Below are 15,027 nucleotides of genomic sequence, written 5' to 3' on the forward strand. Positions count from 1 at the left end.
CTTGGAGTTTCAATCCCTACTGTAGCAATTTCCTTATTTTGCCACCTTTCTGCAGATCTGCATACTGGGGCTGGAGGAAGCAGTAAGCAATAGTTCCAGGGCTGGAATGCCTTTGAGTCTGCAAACCTACTAACCTGCATGTTTTAAAGATTTTTACCAGCTTCTCTCTAATATTTTCCCATAATAAGAAAGGTTGGACATTTACTCCTGACAATGGCAGAATTAGAACTTCTTCCAGGGTTGGGAAGAAAGTGGCTGGAGGGAAAATGAACTTGCAAATGCTCAATAGATTTTCACATGAGCAAATCTACACATCGTATTTACCCACGCTAAAATACAGTTCACAAATATTTTATAGGGGTACGACATATACCATGGGTGCACTTTTGTGACTTTCTTTAAGAATTTGGGGCCACAAGTAGGTAGGTTCAGATTTGTGACCTGCAAATTGCGAGTCGCAAATCCGAATGTAGGATGGTGTCCTTGACACCATCTGTGATTCGCAAGGGCTTCGTAAATGCCCACATCATGAATAATCATGAGGTGGGTCGCAATTTGCGACCCCCTCACGAATGGTGGCCTGCTGGAGACAGCAGACCACCATGTCTGTGACTGCTTTTCAATAAAGCAGTTTTTTTTGTAATGCAGCCCGTTTTCCTTAAAGGAAAACGAGATGCATAACAAGAACGAAAAATGAAACGTTTTAGGACCACTGCTTGCTCTGAAAAAATGTTTACAGTGGCATTCACAATGGGAAAGGGGTCCCATGGGGATCCCTTCCCTTTTGCGAAAGTGTTAGCACCCATTTGAAATGGGTGCAAACTGCGATTGGTTTGTGCCCGCGGCCACAAAACAATCCTACATTGCACTGCGAGTTGCAATTAGGAAGGGAACACCCCTTACTAATTGCGAGTCGCAAACCCGTTTTGTGATTCGGTAACCAGGTTACTGAATCGCAAAACTGGGTTTGTGCATCGCAGTGTGCTTTTTGCACGTCGCAAACAGCGAAAGTCGCTGTTTGCGACATGCAAAAAGCTACCTACATGTGGGTCTTGGTCCCTAATTAGGTCTGGTGTTAACAAAGACATTTTGTTTTTATTAAACTTCTATTTCTCTCTCTTTCGGCTGGCTTTACTGTGAGTGATCGCATTCTGCTCATCCACAAGGAGCATATTGCCACACAAAGTAGTTTTGTTCAGTGTCAGGAACTACAGTGGCAATCAGTGACGTAACGAAACTGGAGGGTGCCCCTTTGCAAAGAACATGGAGGAGCCCCCTCTCCAGACTCACTCAGGGCAGGTGCTGTGCTGACGGGGCCCCCTGGAGGGCGGCTGCGGGCCTTTGTTATGCCGCTGGTGGCAACGTGTGCTTTAAGAGTTCAAAAACTTTTTGGGGGGTTTTGCCAATGTTTGTTACAATGTTGAGGGCCTGGTAGCTCCCACAACAATAAAGTGTTACAAAAGCCATGTCAAAACAAGACACGCATTGATGAAACTAAAAGACTTATAAAAATATGTCAGATTAGTTGGCTTTGTCAGTGTTTGTTTATTTTCATGCTTCCCATAATCGTGTTGAAAATGGTTACACTGATTTTCCATTAGAAATATTTTTGGGAAATACTAGCATGCATCAACACATTTTACTAAATGACACTTCATTTGCATATAATCAGAGAGCATTCTGGGAGCATTATACTTAGCCTCTTAGCCTAAACTTTTCAAACATGTGTACACGTTTTTTTTTTTTTTTTTTTTGTACTGGAACCAACGTCAGTAGTGAAGTGTGACCTTAAAACATTTATTTACAGCACGCACCCTAATAATGAAGGCTTTCAAATAATGAACCATAAATACAAGTTCAAACAGCATTATCTTTTGCAAACACATTACCTCAACTGCAGAGAGTTCAACTCTCTGTAAACAGGCAGCCAAAGGGTTTGTGCTGCAGGGGGTTGGGCCTACTTGTCCCAAGGACAAAGTAAACATAAAAACTTGTTGCCCTTGACCCCAAACAAGATGTCCCGGGCGTCGGGCGACTTTGCGTCATAAGGGGCGAGCACACCTTTCTAATACCTGAGATAATCTGTTTACAAGAGACACACCTACTCTGGCAAGACTGTGAAACTAATTCAGTTGGGTCTTAATTTTTTGCAGCCGTAAACCAGAAAACACCAATGCAAGGTATTGGTTTGCTTGTGGAAAAAAAACACACATGGCAGTTGCATAGGTTTATAACCAATCACTTTGGTTGCTGGCTGATTACAGAGAGTTTCAGGCATTTGGTAGCTGTTTGTGTCGAACAACATTCCAACAATCACTACTCGTATTACCCAGCTACGCCAGGTCAGTGGTATTTTGTGCATCCGTCAGGGTCACTCTTAACCTTGTTGATCATTCAATTAGACCTAGTACTGGTTATCTTATGCAGCATTCTAGGGCTGCCATCCCACATATGATGAGACCTCTAGGTATTTTTGATGTTTAGAGAGCACCTTGGTCCGCACAGATGGGATTCACATTTGGAAGAAATTGGGTTATTGATTGATTATTGATTTGGGGTGGGGGGTGACTGAAAACCCTACTCAAACAAGAACTACAGTTCTTGTCTGGGTGAACCACAAAAGGCACTAAATTGACCTGTGCTTAACCTTCTAGTAGCTCCCGGCAAAAGCAGTCCGGTTTAATTAAATGGCAATGTGTAAAGTATTTATGCATCGCTCAATCCGCAATAAAGTGAAAACCTAACACATGGAAAATCCCACACCAATTTAGTAAAATAAAGACTAATTTAATAAATAAAATGCCAGAATAACAAAAATCCAATTTGTAGGACCGAAGAAATGCAGTTTCTACGTTTTAGGTAAGTATAGCGCTTAAAAGCCCAAAACGCCACTCTCAGTCTTCTGGTTGTGCTAGACTGGGAAAGAAATCACAAGTTCAAGCTGACCATGATGGAGCATGGACTGGTTACATGGACGAGGCCAGTGCTAGCTGAAAAAGTTACCTTCTCAAATTCTGGCGTGAAGGGTTCAGTTGGTGGTGGAAGAGTGGGAGAGTGCGCAGACGGTTGTCGCTGCAGCACAAAGATCTGGGTGGGGCAGCGCAGACGGTTGTTGCTAGAGTTTCGTGTTGACGTTCACTGTGCGCTGTCATTGCTGTAGTGTGAAGAGTTGGGTTCACTGGAGCGTCTTGTTGGCCGCTGTCGCAGACGCCAGAGTCTCTGCACAAATATGCTCGTCGGTGGTCTCAAAAAGCCCTAAACTTCAGGACTTCTGGTTTTCTTCAAGAGGAGGGCACTCTAATGCCAGGTAAGGGTCCGGGACATGAGAACCCATCTCTCTTGGAATCAGGACTCACTGTTGCAGGGCTCAGGCAGATCTAGTTGCAGCCAGTCAGCAATGAGGCCTCTGAGATGGGGACAGAGAAAGCACCTTTTGAAATGTAAGTGGAACAGGAAACAGCTCTGTCCGACCCACCTTGGCCTATTCTTCCAACATCTAATCCCCTACCCCTTTGTTTCACTGTCTGATAGGAATACACAAATGCCATCTGCCAAGCTATTAAGCCATATGAGCCAGGGCTTGGACAGCAGCCACCAAACGTTTAGGAGCAGGAAAATGCCAATTTTCTAAAAGTAGCATTTTCATAATTTTGACTTAAAATCTAACTTTACCATTAAAGAGGGTTTTAAATTAGAATTAATTTGTGTCCGAACTTGACATTCCTATCTGTTCCCAATCAAAATATAGCACTTGTTAAATGTATTAAGGTAACCCAATATTATCCAATGGGAGGGATGGGCCTTGCAATAGTGAAAAAAGAAATTTAGGAGTTTTTCATTACTAGGACATGCAAAACCTAAACACATGTCCTCTTTTTAAATACAATGCACTCTGCCCTATGGGCTTTTTTGGCCTTCCTTAGGGGTGACCTATATACATTATAAATTAAGGTATGGGCCTGCCAATGTTAATTTTGCCAGATCACATTGTCCGTTTAAAAACTACACTGGTGGCTGCAATGGCAGGCCTGAGACATGTTTTAAATGGCTTCTTAGGTGGGTGGCAAAATGCTTGCTGCAGACCCACTAGTAGCATTTCATTTACAGGCCCTGAGAACATGGAGTACTATGTACTAGGGGCTTACAAGTAAATTAAATATGCCAATCCGGTGTATGCCAACTGTACCATGTTTTAGGAAAAAAGCACAAGCAGTATAGCACTGGTAAAATGCAGAGAGTTCTAATGCCAACTAAAATGAAATTCAAAAAACAGGAGCAGGTGATCCTATGGAGACGGCCAAGTCCAACAGCATTCCTTTCAGCTTATCACAAAACCTGCTGTAAAATAGATAACTATCTAAGATATTAAAAAACTTTAACCTCCTAAATATTGACATATACCTATGCCTAATGTCTGATCATAATCAATTTATGCTTAATATTTCAAGAAAATGGGCAAATAAACGACATAAATTAATGGACTATCCTCTTGATAGGAACCTCCTTAGTGACTTGACATGTCAGGCCTATGTTACCTGAGTGCTGGAAGAATAGATTTCAGATATATGGATACTACCCCTCTTTATATGGGACTGCACAAAGGCTGTTGTCAGGGATTAACGCTCATGTATATCATCTTGAGACACAGAGGTCAGAAATAATGTTTATGAATTGAGAACTTCCATACAAATGTTAGACACTGAATATGCACTCTCCCGCACAAATCAAGTGCACTGATCAATTCAGAGAAAAGATTTGGCCACCTCATCACTACTAAAATGCTTCTAAACACAATTATGGGATTGAGCTGTTCGTAAAACCCAGTATAATTGATTAAAGCATTTCGAGAGCAATGAAAATAATCTTAGCCTTGAGAATAAAGGAACAGACTGCTGACAATCATAATAGCTGTAAGGGATGTCCTAGGCAAGATCGTTCAGGAGCAAAACATTATAATGTCCACAATTCAGAAGTGTTATATGCATTTATATCGTCCAGAACAGATCCCTGCACAATTGCAGACTTATATCCCCGAGCTTGACCTTGATCGAATTGCATCTATACAACACCTCAGTATGGAGATACCTGTAACAAATCGGGAATTGGACAAAGCAGTTGAACTCTCTTCCCATTAAGCATCCAAACCAGATGGTATGTCTATAGACGGTGCCACTGGAATTATGCAGCAGAAGAGCCAAATTATGCGGCAGGGTTGAATAAATTATGCAGCAATAAAAGGCAAATTAGTTGGCATAATGCAGCAGATTTTGTAATAGTATTACTTTGTTATTTTGCAATTTTTGTAAACATGGTAACGCTGTCTGGGCATTGGTTGCACCTCAAATATAACAATAAGCAACAGAAAAGTGACCAGTCCAGTTTGCAAAGGGTCTTCCACTGCGTGATAACACGTCACTGCATTTTTTGTGACTTTTGAACCATTTGAGCTAGAAACAATTTTTTTTGAAGCACCTATAAATTATGCAGCAGATGATAGATTATGTGGCTAATGCGGCAAATCTCTAATTGTGCAAAATTGACACGCCCGCACAATTGCATAGTTTCAGTGGCCCTGGGTATAGAGTTCTACAAAGTCTTAGTAAATGAGAAGATAGAATATGAATCTACCTTTTTTTTTTTTTTTTTAAATTCTTTTGATAAGAAGACTTCTATTGATAAAGAAACCTATCTTGCCATATGCCTAAAAATAAAAAAATCCAGTTAACTGTCGCTAATATCATTGTATATCTTTAATTCAGATTCAAAGACTTACATCAAAATTCTTGCCAACTGAATATTTTCCTGGATAGTACAGTGGGATGACCTTATGCAACATGGCTTTATTCCTCACAGGGACACTACAACGCACACCAATTCAGCAGTTCTCATGGATGTTGCATCAGAGCAGGGGTGCGCAGTTGAGATGATCCTGTTAGATGGGGAAAAGGCATTCAACAGGGTCTTGTGGCCCTTTCTCTGACGCGTTTTGAGCAATATCCACCTTGGCCCTAGAATGATCAGGTGGTCTTATATGAGGATCTTGAAGCTAAGGTCATTTTGCATAGGCATGCTATGAGAAACTTCATCCGATCCCAAAGGTTTTTGTCATCTACAACAGCCTCTGTATGAAGAAGCGGTGGTTGCTGCCTTGTTTAAAATTCTATTATTGGTTGAGCTTCTCTTCGATGCTTACTCAGTTGGTGGGACTTGCAAAAACTCCATGGCCTCTGCGTGTCCTGTAGGAGGATTTAAGCTCGCACACAGTTTCTTTGAACCTTCCTGCTTACAAAAAACAAACCAAAAACACTTCCTGTCTATTCGGAGATATGGTCTGCCATTACAGTCAATGGCAGATACTAAGGTATTTTTGCATGTGCCACTTTGTAACATGACCCATCCTCTCTGTGCTTTTCCACAACTCACTTGCACTGGTTCCATGCACATTTGCAGACCTCGGGACAGTTGTCTGAGGGCTCCACTTGTATTTATTTTTTCTCATTTTATTGCTCTCTTGGTAGTTTTAAATCTAGATATTTTAAATACATACATAAATGTGATTTTGTAATGAATATTTAGAGCTCCAATTCGAAGTTAAATGCATTTCAGTATATAGAGCTCTTGGCTTCCAGAGAAATATATATGGTTAACAGGGTGGATCGATAGTTAAGTGCAGGAGAAGCAGTCTGGTACTCTACAATTGATAGCAGACAGACGGACCACAATACTTATGGACCCAATAACTGTTCTGTATATAGAGCGTAGTTTAATCAGGAGATATAACATTTTGAGTGTTTTTGTCTTAAAATCCAGCTTTAAAAATTAATACAGGGTGTGTATTTTACTCCAAAAAGGCTGCACAAAAGGAGCTGTCGCGCTAATTCTCTTTCCACTGTCATTGTGTTAAAGCAGATGCCTGCACATATGTTGTTCAGATGCACTTTAAGCCAAAGTTACTGGCAACAAGTCCTTCAAGGACTAATTCAATCTTTGGATGTTCATATCCTTCCTTCTTCAAACCTTACAGGCTCTACTAAAGATGCCCCACACTCCTGTATTGTAATTATATTTGCAGCAATTGTTCTGGCTAGACTACAGATCACTGTTGTGTGGTTGGATACAATTCTGCTAACAAGGAGGAATTAGTGGAATGAGTTTATAGATTTGTGCGGAGTAGAGATGATAGTTATACAAGCTTGTAGTAACATACCTCATTTAAGAGCAATCTGGCACGCAGTATATTTTTATCTACAGACAATAGTAACATGAAATTAATTTGTCTTATGCCATTGCGTTTTAACGTTCTTTACTTTGCAATTTTTGTATCTATTGTCTACAGGTGTTTAAGGTATTTAATCAATGCTTGCACAGATTACATTTTATTGTAAATGATTGCTATTTTTTTTTGTTCAGTCTTTCTCAGTAAAATAATTAAAAAATCCTTTTACTAACTGGCATTCAGTACAAGTATCTAAGAGCTGGAAAGACAGCAGCATTTTGGATGAGATGAACTCTCTAGATAAACATTTCCGAAGTAGACCCAACTGGGTCTTGTTGCAGTAATCCATCCTAGAGCGGACAAAGGCGGTAACCATCATGATTTTGTGATTAAACGGGGTGAGGGGGTCTGTGGTATGCTTTCAACTAAAATATTCTGTATTTATTTATTTATTTATTTTTGTAGAGGAGCGATGGTGGTACAAGGTAACTCCTGATCAATTAGGAAACAAAGGTATTTACCACACGACCAACGTGAAGTAGGCTTCACAGTGGATCAACAGAGGAGCATATTTTTCAAATTGGGCAGATAGTGCAATAACTTTAAATAACCATGGTTCAGCCATGCTTTCATTAGTGCCAGAGCCCCTGGAGAGGTTGACTGCAACACAGGGGCTCCCCTTTTATATGTAGGACAGGATCTGCATGTCGTCTGTATACATGACGAAGGACAGACCTATCTCATGCAACAGTGGTGAGAACACACATGTTAAGGTTGTCTAGTGCAGATCTCTGGGGGACAGCCCTAGGCGGCAGTCTTTGATCATATGTGAAGCAAGCAAACTGGTAAGTATGGGGGACCTTACGTGCAATAGTTGCCTCAGGCAATCATGTGGGCCTGATTCTGCATTCAGTGTTGTCAAAAGCTGCTGACAAGTCTAATAAAATCATAGCTCCCATGCTGCAGTTATCTATGATAGTCCACAGCCTATCCAGTACAAAGACAGCCACAAGTTCTGTCCCCATCCTCTGAAAGCCTAGTTCCATAGGATTCAGCAGTCTGTTACTGGCCATAAAGTTCTTAAGTTTACTGCTGACAGAATTCTGATTCACTTTAGAAATGTGTTGTAATAAAGAGAAGGTTAAGGTGGCTGGATCCGCAGAAGACAAAGATGCTTTAAGCAGAGGACTTGCCATAGTTTCTGTAGGCATAATCGGCCAAGGATTCAGTAGCTACTGAGGCCTTGTTAAGCCAGGGTTGATAATGTTACTTAACTATTTCATGGTCTCCCTGGGACAAATATTCATCGGATACCTGGAGGGTTACTTTTCCGTGGAAGTGCCTCTTATCTCGAAGCAGGTAAGTTCTACTATTATCTGACTGCTGGAAAGACTACAGACATAGTGCATCATCAGCCTTTCTCTCTTCCGTAACAAGCATGGATTCATTAATAACCAAGATCTTCTGGAGAATCATCTGAATCTTGGGAAGGAGTCACTTCTTTGAAACAATTGTGACATTGTTTATTAGTGTTGACTGGCATGATGGGTAAAGTGAGCTGCTTGCAGTACTTTAAATATTTGGAACACACTCCTGTTAGGAGTGTGGGGTGCAGGTATGCACACACACGTGATATGTTTGAGGAGAGAGAGAGATAAAGTAGAAGATGCCATCTGTGATATGTGGAGTAATAAGCAGTGCATGGCGAAGGCGAAGATTATAGTTACCTTAGGGTGCGAGTTATAGTTATTTGAAATAACTCTAACTGCTGAATTTCTGTGGTTTTGTACGAGTAAATTCAGAACCTAATTATAACGTACCTGTAACCTTTGTTTTTTTTCCAGTGCATTTCTATTGTCATTACTATACGTTAATCCAAGCACTGCCACGCAAGGCCGTTGGCTGTGTGCAGCTGCATTTGACCACAGGGCCTGGCCTGAGGCCAACCACCTATTAGCACCCAATCTTGCACCATACACGGCCTTTGTCCGTATGCAGTAGGGGTTGCCCACAAGGGCTGGCCTGTAGCCAACCCCAGTAACCACCCAACCCCATGCTGTGCACGACTCTTTGGGCCTGCACAGTGGAATTTGACTGCGGCCTCTCTGGGTGTGAGAATCGGTTTTAGAGGCTGTATCTGGGAGTGAGAGTGGCTGTCAGAGTGTCTGTCTGGGTATGAGAGCGCGTGCATTTAGTGGATGTGTCAGTATGTGTGTGGGTCTGTGAGTGGGTGCATGAAGGTGACACTGGGTCTGAGTGGGTGTGTGAGGGTCTGACTGGGGCAGTGAGGGTGTGAGTGGGTGTGTGAGTGGAAGAAATTGACTGAAAGAGTAACAGAGAAAGGAAGGGAGAGGGAGGCTTTTTTTTTTTTTGCTTTTGATGTGTGATGCTTTGAGATTTGTGTACAATTTAAAATTAAAAAGTGTATCGGTCATTTTAAAAAATATAATAATTTGTACCTTATTTAAAAAAAATAAAAAAAAAAAGTAAACCAGTCTTGCTGATCTTTTGCTTTTCTCTGATATATTTTTTTTTTTTTTTTTTTTTTTTTTTTAAATAGCCCTTTATGAGCTAGGGCTCCTCCGCAGTCCTTACATTTATTATTTTTAAAAAATGCCCTTTACGGGTTATCTGGCACCGCGGGGGAAGCCTTAAGGTTTTCCTTGCGGTGCCATTGCCTCAGCTCCGTTCTTGCTTGACAGGTTCTGCTGTTAAACAACGGACTGTTTGCTGTGGCTTGGCAGCAACTTCAGAGCCACAGCAAACCGCTATGTCCCGGGGGTGGACACCCCAGGAAATAGCAGGAACTGGCCCTAGTGGTAACAGTCCCCAGGGCTATCAGAAGCTCCTTGGGGTGGGGAGTGGGACAGAGGATGGTCATGCCTCCCCTCCCCCCCCCCCCCCCCCCCCCCCTCCCCACCAACGTGCAAAAAGCTGCAGGGAAGTGATAATCCCTGGGGCTGTGGGGGGCATCCCTCCCACATGTGTTTAGACATTGCCCTGGAGAGGTGGTGGTCCCTGGGGCTCGGTGGGGGAAGGAGTTTGCCTGGCTCCTCCCACATTTATTATGTCTCCTCCACACACTTTAACCAATTTGTCTGGGAAGGTGGTAGTCCCAGGGGCCTGGAGGGGGGGGCCACAGACCCCCCCCCCCGCATATATTAGAAAAAGTCACCCAGAGAAAGTGGCGGTCCCGAGGCTGTAGGGGTGGCGGGAGGCCCAACCCACACAGAATATTAATGTCCGGGACCTGTCCCACCCAGGGGCCTGTCAAAAACAAGCATAGGAGCCTGGGCTTGTTTATTGAAATATTATTTTTTACCTCGAAATAAAAATTTTGCTTTTTTTTTTTTTTTTTTTTAAATACCTTTTTTACTGGAACTCGGCCGAAGCAGAGTCCCAAGATGGCTGCCAACACTTCCTGGTTTGAAGTGTTGGCAACTAATCCGAGCTGTGCATTTCCCTGCACAAGTTTGTCTTTGTTCCTGAATACTTTGTGGCCATTGATATACAGATTTGAATTTCCCTAAATTTCTCAAACTACCGAATGGATTTACTACAAATAAGCGAAAGTGTAATCTGCATACCAAACGCTAGCTTTCTGCTGAATTTGGTGTAATTCCGTCCAGTGGTTCAGGCTCGAGACGTGTCTAAAAGGTCCTATGGGAATTAACATTGGCAGCTCAACTTTTTTGACCTCCCCATTTTATTTTATTTTTCTCGCCACCATTTGATGGATCACCTCGAAACATTCTATGCCCACAAAGAATTTGTCAAACGATGCCAAAGATATGGATAGGCAAGTCAAAAAACACTTTTTCTATGAAAACATGGTCCTAACTAGTGTGTGTGTGTGTATGTATATGTATGTATGTATGTATGTATGTATATATATATATATATATATATATATATATATATCTCTTTTGTTAGACCTGTCTGCTCTAGTTTGGTTTGCCTTGTCTTTATGGCTTCTGGCCTCCTGTTTTTGATCTTGTGCTGAGCTTCATTTTTGCTGGCCTTAGAACTCTGGACCAGCGCTAAAGGGCAAGTACTCTCTGTCTTAATGGAATTGGTGATTGGTTTCTCCATGATTGGCATTTTTGATTTGCTAATAAGTGCTCAATATAGTGCATCAAGTGTGCCCAGGGCCTGCAAATCAAATGCTACTAGTCTGCCTGTAGCATTACTGATTATGCTACCCACAAGAGTAGCCCTGTAAACATCTCAGACTTGCCACTGCAGTGTCTGTGTGTGTGTGTGGTTTTGGACTGCCAGTTCAACCTGGCAAGTGTACCCACTTGCCAGGCTCAAACCTTCCCTTTTACTACATGTAAATCACCCCTAAGGTAAGCCCAAGGCAGGGTGCAGTGTATTTAAAACGTAGGACATGTATTGATCCGTTTTACATGTCCTGATAGTGAAATATTGTTGCAAGGTCTAGCTCTCCCAAAGGGTAACATGGGAATTGCCTTGAAATATCTTTCAGGTGTAATTTCCCATTGGGAGCAGATAGGAATAGGGAGTTTGAGGTCTCTGAACTCAGTTTAAAAATGCATATTTTGGTGAAGTTGGTTTTTAAATTGTAAGTTTGCAAATGTCACTTTTGGAAAGTGTGCATGTTCTTGCTCCACCATTCTGTGCTTCTGCACGGCTGTGGAATACACGTCTGGGTCTGGATAACAGTTGGGCTGTTTGTGAATTCACGCTAGACAGTCGCACAAAGAAGGGAGCTGAGGTGTGTCCTACATACATGATATACATCTTCTTAGGCTAGAGCGATGGGAGGAGCTGACACTTGCACCTGAATAGGACTGTGCCTGTCCTTACACAAAGCAGTCTCCTACACCCGTAGCATATCTGGGGCTAGGGCAGGAAAGGCATGTTCTTGTGCACTACAAAGACTTTTCTTTGAAGTGTGCCTACTTCAAAGGTAGAAATGCATATAATTACTGGACATCTGACCCCACAAAGTTACAACACGTCTTCATTGAGGACATTCTGCCAGGAAGAAGAGCTAAATGCCGTAGGAGGGACTGCAACTCTGCCTGTTGTCTTTTTTTATTCTGACCTGCTGCTTGTGTCCTGGGAGTGAAAGGACTGAATTTTGCTTTCTACATCCTGTTTCCAAAGGTTTTCTAAGGGCTGGGACTGAACTTGCCTCCCGTTTGAAGTCTCGGGAACATCAAAGCCTTCATCTGCCTGGGCCTTCTGCTGAGACTCCTGACCTGTCAATTGGTGCCAACTCCAGTCCCTGGGCCTTTGGAAGTGTAGACTGGTGACCTGAAGAAAATCCACTCACTGTCGCGTTGCAGCAGAAAAATCTATGCAGCCCCTGTCTCGTGGGTGAAGAATAGATGCAGTGCCTGTTTCACGGTTGTAGAATTGATGCAGCGCCTGTTTCACCACTGCTCCATGAACCCAGCTCATCTGGATTTTCCTTGCATCGTCCCTGGGGCATCAGTTTCTCATCGTCCACACACTGCAGTAAGGAACTGAGGCTGCGTGTCTGGAAATCAATGTATTGTCTTCCCTGCAAGAAAAGAACAGGCACATCACTTCCTTGGCCCGTAAGGAACCGACGCATCGCCTCTCCTGGAAAAATAATCGCTGCATCACCTCCCCTGCGCAGTAAGGAACTGATGCATTGCTTTGCTTTTCAGCGCCTCACTTCCCCTGTGGCCTGCACCATCTTTGTTTTTGACCCATCCTAGGTACTTTGTGCTAAAAAGATACAATTATTGATTCCTATAGATTGAGTCATTTCCATTCATAAGTCATTTCCATTCATAAAAAGTGATTTTTCCTTGGGTATGTTGGATGTTTGTCATTTTGGTCTTTAGTTCAGATAAATATTGGCTATTTTTCTAAACTGGTGTGGAGTCTTTTTTTTTTTTTTTTTTTTTTTTTTTTTTTTTTTTTTTTTTTTTTTTGTGTGTTTTTCACGTGTGTCTGTGTGTCTGTCTGCCCTACCAAGGGGGTGAGCAGGATTATCTTAGCTGTGTGGCTCCCTTACCCTGACTAGAGTGAGGGTCCCTTCTTTGAGAGGATGTAAACCTGTGTGTGATATATATTTTTCCACAGCTGACCCACCTCAGGTAAACCAGACCCTCCGAAATGACAGACTGCATTTCCACAGTTATAATTGCTAAAAAGCCTGTAGCATGGTGGTGGGGCTCGAGGGTAAAAGGCACCAGAAACCAGCGGTGTTTTTCAAGTGTTTATATGTGCGGTGTAAAACTTTCTAATGTTGCCGACATTTGCAGCGGAAGCAGGCGCAGTTAGTTGACGTGTGGCATCTTGAAAGCAAAGTCCAACACCATATTCAGGGTTTTTATTCCCAATTACTTCTTAGTGTATGAAAATCTAAGAATATGGTTTTAACAAGGCCATAACGCTTCTCTGACTTTGGGGGATAAAGGCGACGAAGGGTTTATGTGGTCCAAAAATTGTGACAACCACATTCAATGTTATCTTTTACTTTTCTTCATAGTCGCGTGTTAAATATTTCAAACTTTGCAGTGATTTTGAATTTGACGTTTTTTAAAGCGCATTTTGCCTGGTACCTGGTCAATTTACTATTGGGTTTGAGCCAAACAGTTTGACGTTCTGTGCTCTAGTGTCTGTTTCTTTTAATTGCAGATGAATTTCCTGAGTAGCGGCTTCCTGCAGTGTGTACCTCGATTGTAAGTAATAAAACTATGTCTTGAGTAACACAGAGCGTGGGCGGTCACTCTCACCCACACAGCGAAGGGCATGCGCCACGCCTTGTGGTGCCTGGTTCTAATGTTTGAAATCATGCCACACAGTTTTACCTCTTTCTTGGCAAACGCATAGGTCAGTGTTGAAAAGAACACGGGGCTGCTTTTAATAAAACCAGGTGATGTATTCACGAAGGGACGCTCGTCTTTAGTACGGAAAGGTCCTAATGTTGGATAAATGACCACAGATCCTAAGCCGTGCCACTTTGCACCGAGTAGAAGGAGGCCGAGTTCCCTCCATATATTTTTTAAGGAGTCTGCAGGCCTCCCTGGTCATAAAGGCAGTTTTTTAAAAATTTCCACGTGAAACACTGTCCAGGCAGATTAGTGATCCTGGGACCATGTCTGTGTTGTAGGCTACATGAAGTGGGAAGCTTGGACTCCAGAAAATTTTACATCTGCCTTTAGGTGAAAAGTTGTTAGCGGCCCATAGGACGGTCCCCAGCAGCGCATGTCGAGCAGAACTACCTCTACAAACGCTATTACGCAAAAAAGAATAACTGAGCGCAAATTTACAAATAAACCTCTTGTAAAATAAACCATTGTTTTCAGTTCAGACACCTACAAACTACGCAGACCCAGGTTTTAAAGTGTGTTGGTAGTCGAGGAAAATCTGCATGCACCAGAAGTTGGTGTCTACTTCCCGTAGAAACGTGGGAGAGCCTGAACCTCAGTCCCTGAACCTGCAAGTCAGACTCCATGCAGGCCAAATGAAGATGGACAGGAGGCTACGTGGAGTTGAAACTACTCCTAAGCACAGTATCCACTCACTACATCGAACTCCACACTCAAGAAACTAAAGACCAAAGACCTGGTCCATGGTCAGAGGCTGGAGATTGAAACAAGGCATCACAGACCAATGTGGAAGGCAGAACCAAACGATATGTGATCACCGCCACCCGGGCCTTGTGGGTGCCCTGATCTTGAGGAAACTCCAAGACCTGCTGTGGGCTCACTGACTTTAGGAAGCCTGAGGGTAGAAAATAGTTTGACGTTCTGCCAGGGGAAGCACCAGAGCTGGCAGAATAGGAAGGAGAGTAATGCTTTGCT

General features: G+C 42.6%; 1 protein-coding gene across 3 annotated transcripts in view; it reads left to right on the forward strand.

Moving 5' to 3' along the window:
- TBC1D5 (TBC1 domain family member 5) overlaps positions 1–15,027 on the forward strand; it is a 1,391,198-nt gene that overhangs the window by 29,109 nt on the left and 1,347,062 nt on the right. The window contains exon 3 of one of the 3 annotated variants that reach the window (XM_069212078.1): positions 13,859–13,902. The exons of the other annotated variants lie outside the window; for them this stretch is intronic. The gene's annotated coding sequence lies outside the window, so the exon portion shown is untranslated. The remainder of the gene's footprint in view (positions 1–13,858; positions 13,903–15,027) is intronic. 3 annotated transcript variants of the gene reach the window in all.

Source organism: Pleurodeles waltl, chromosome 10, assembly GCF_031143425.1.
Source record: "Pleurodeles waltl isolate 20211129_DDA chromosome 10, aPleWal1.hap1.20221129, whole genome shotgun sequence".
Lineage (NCBI taxonomy): Eukaryota > Metazoa > Chordata > Amphibia > Caudata > Salamandridae > Pleurodeles > Pleurodeles waltl.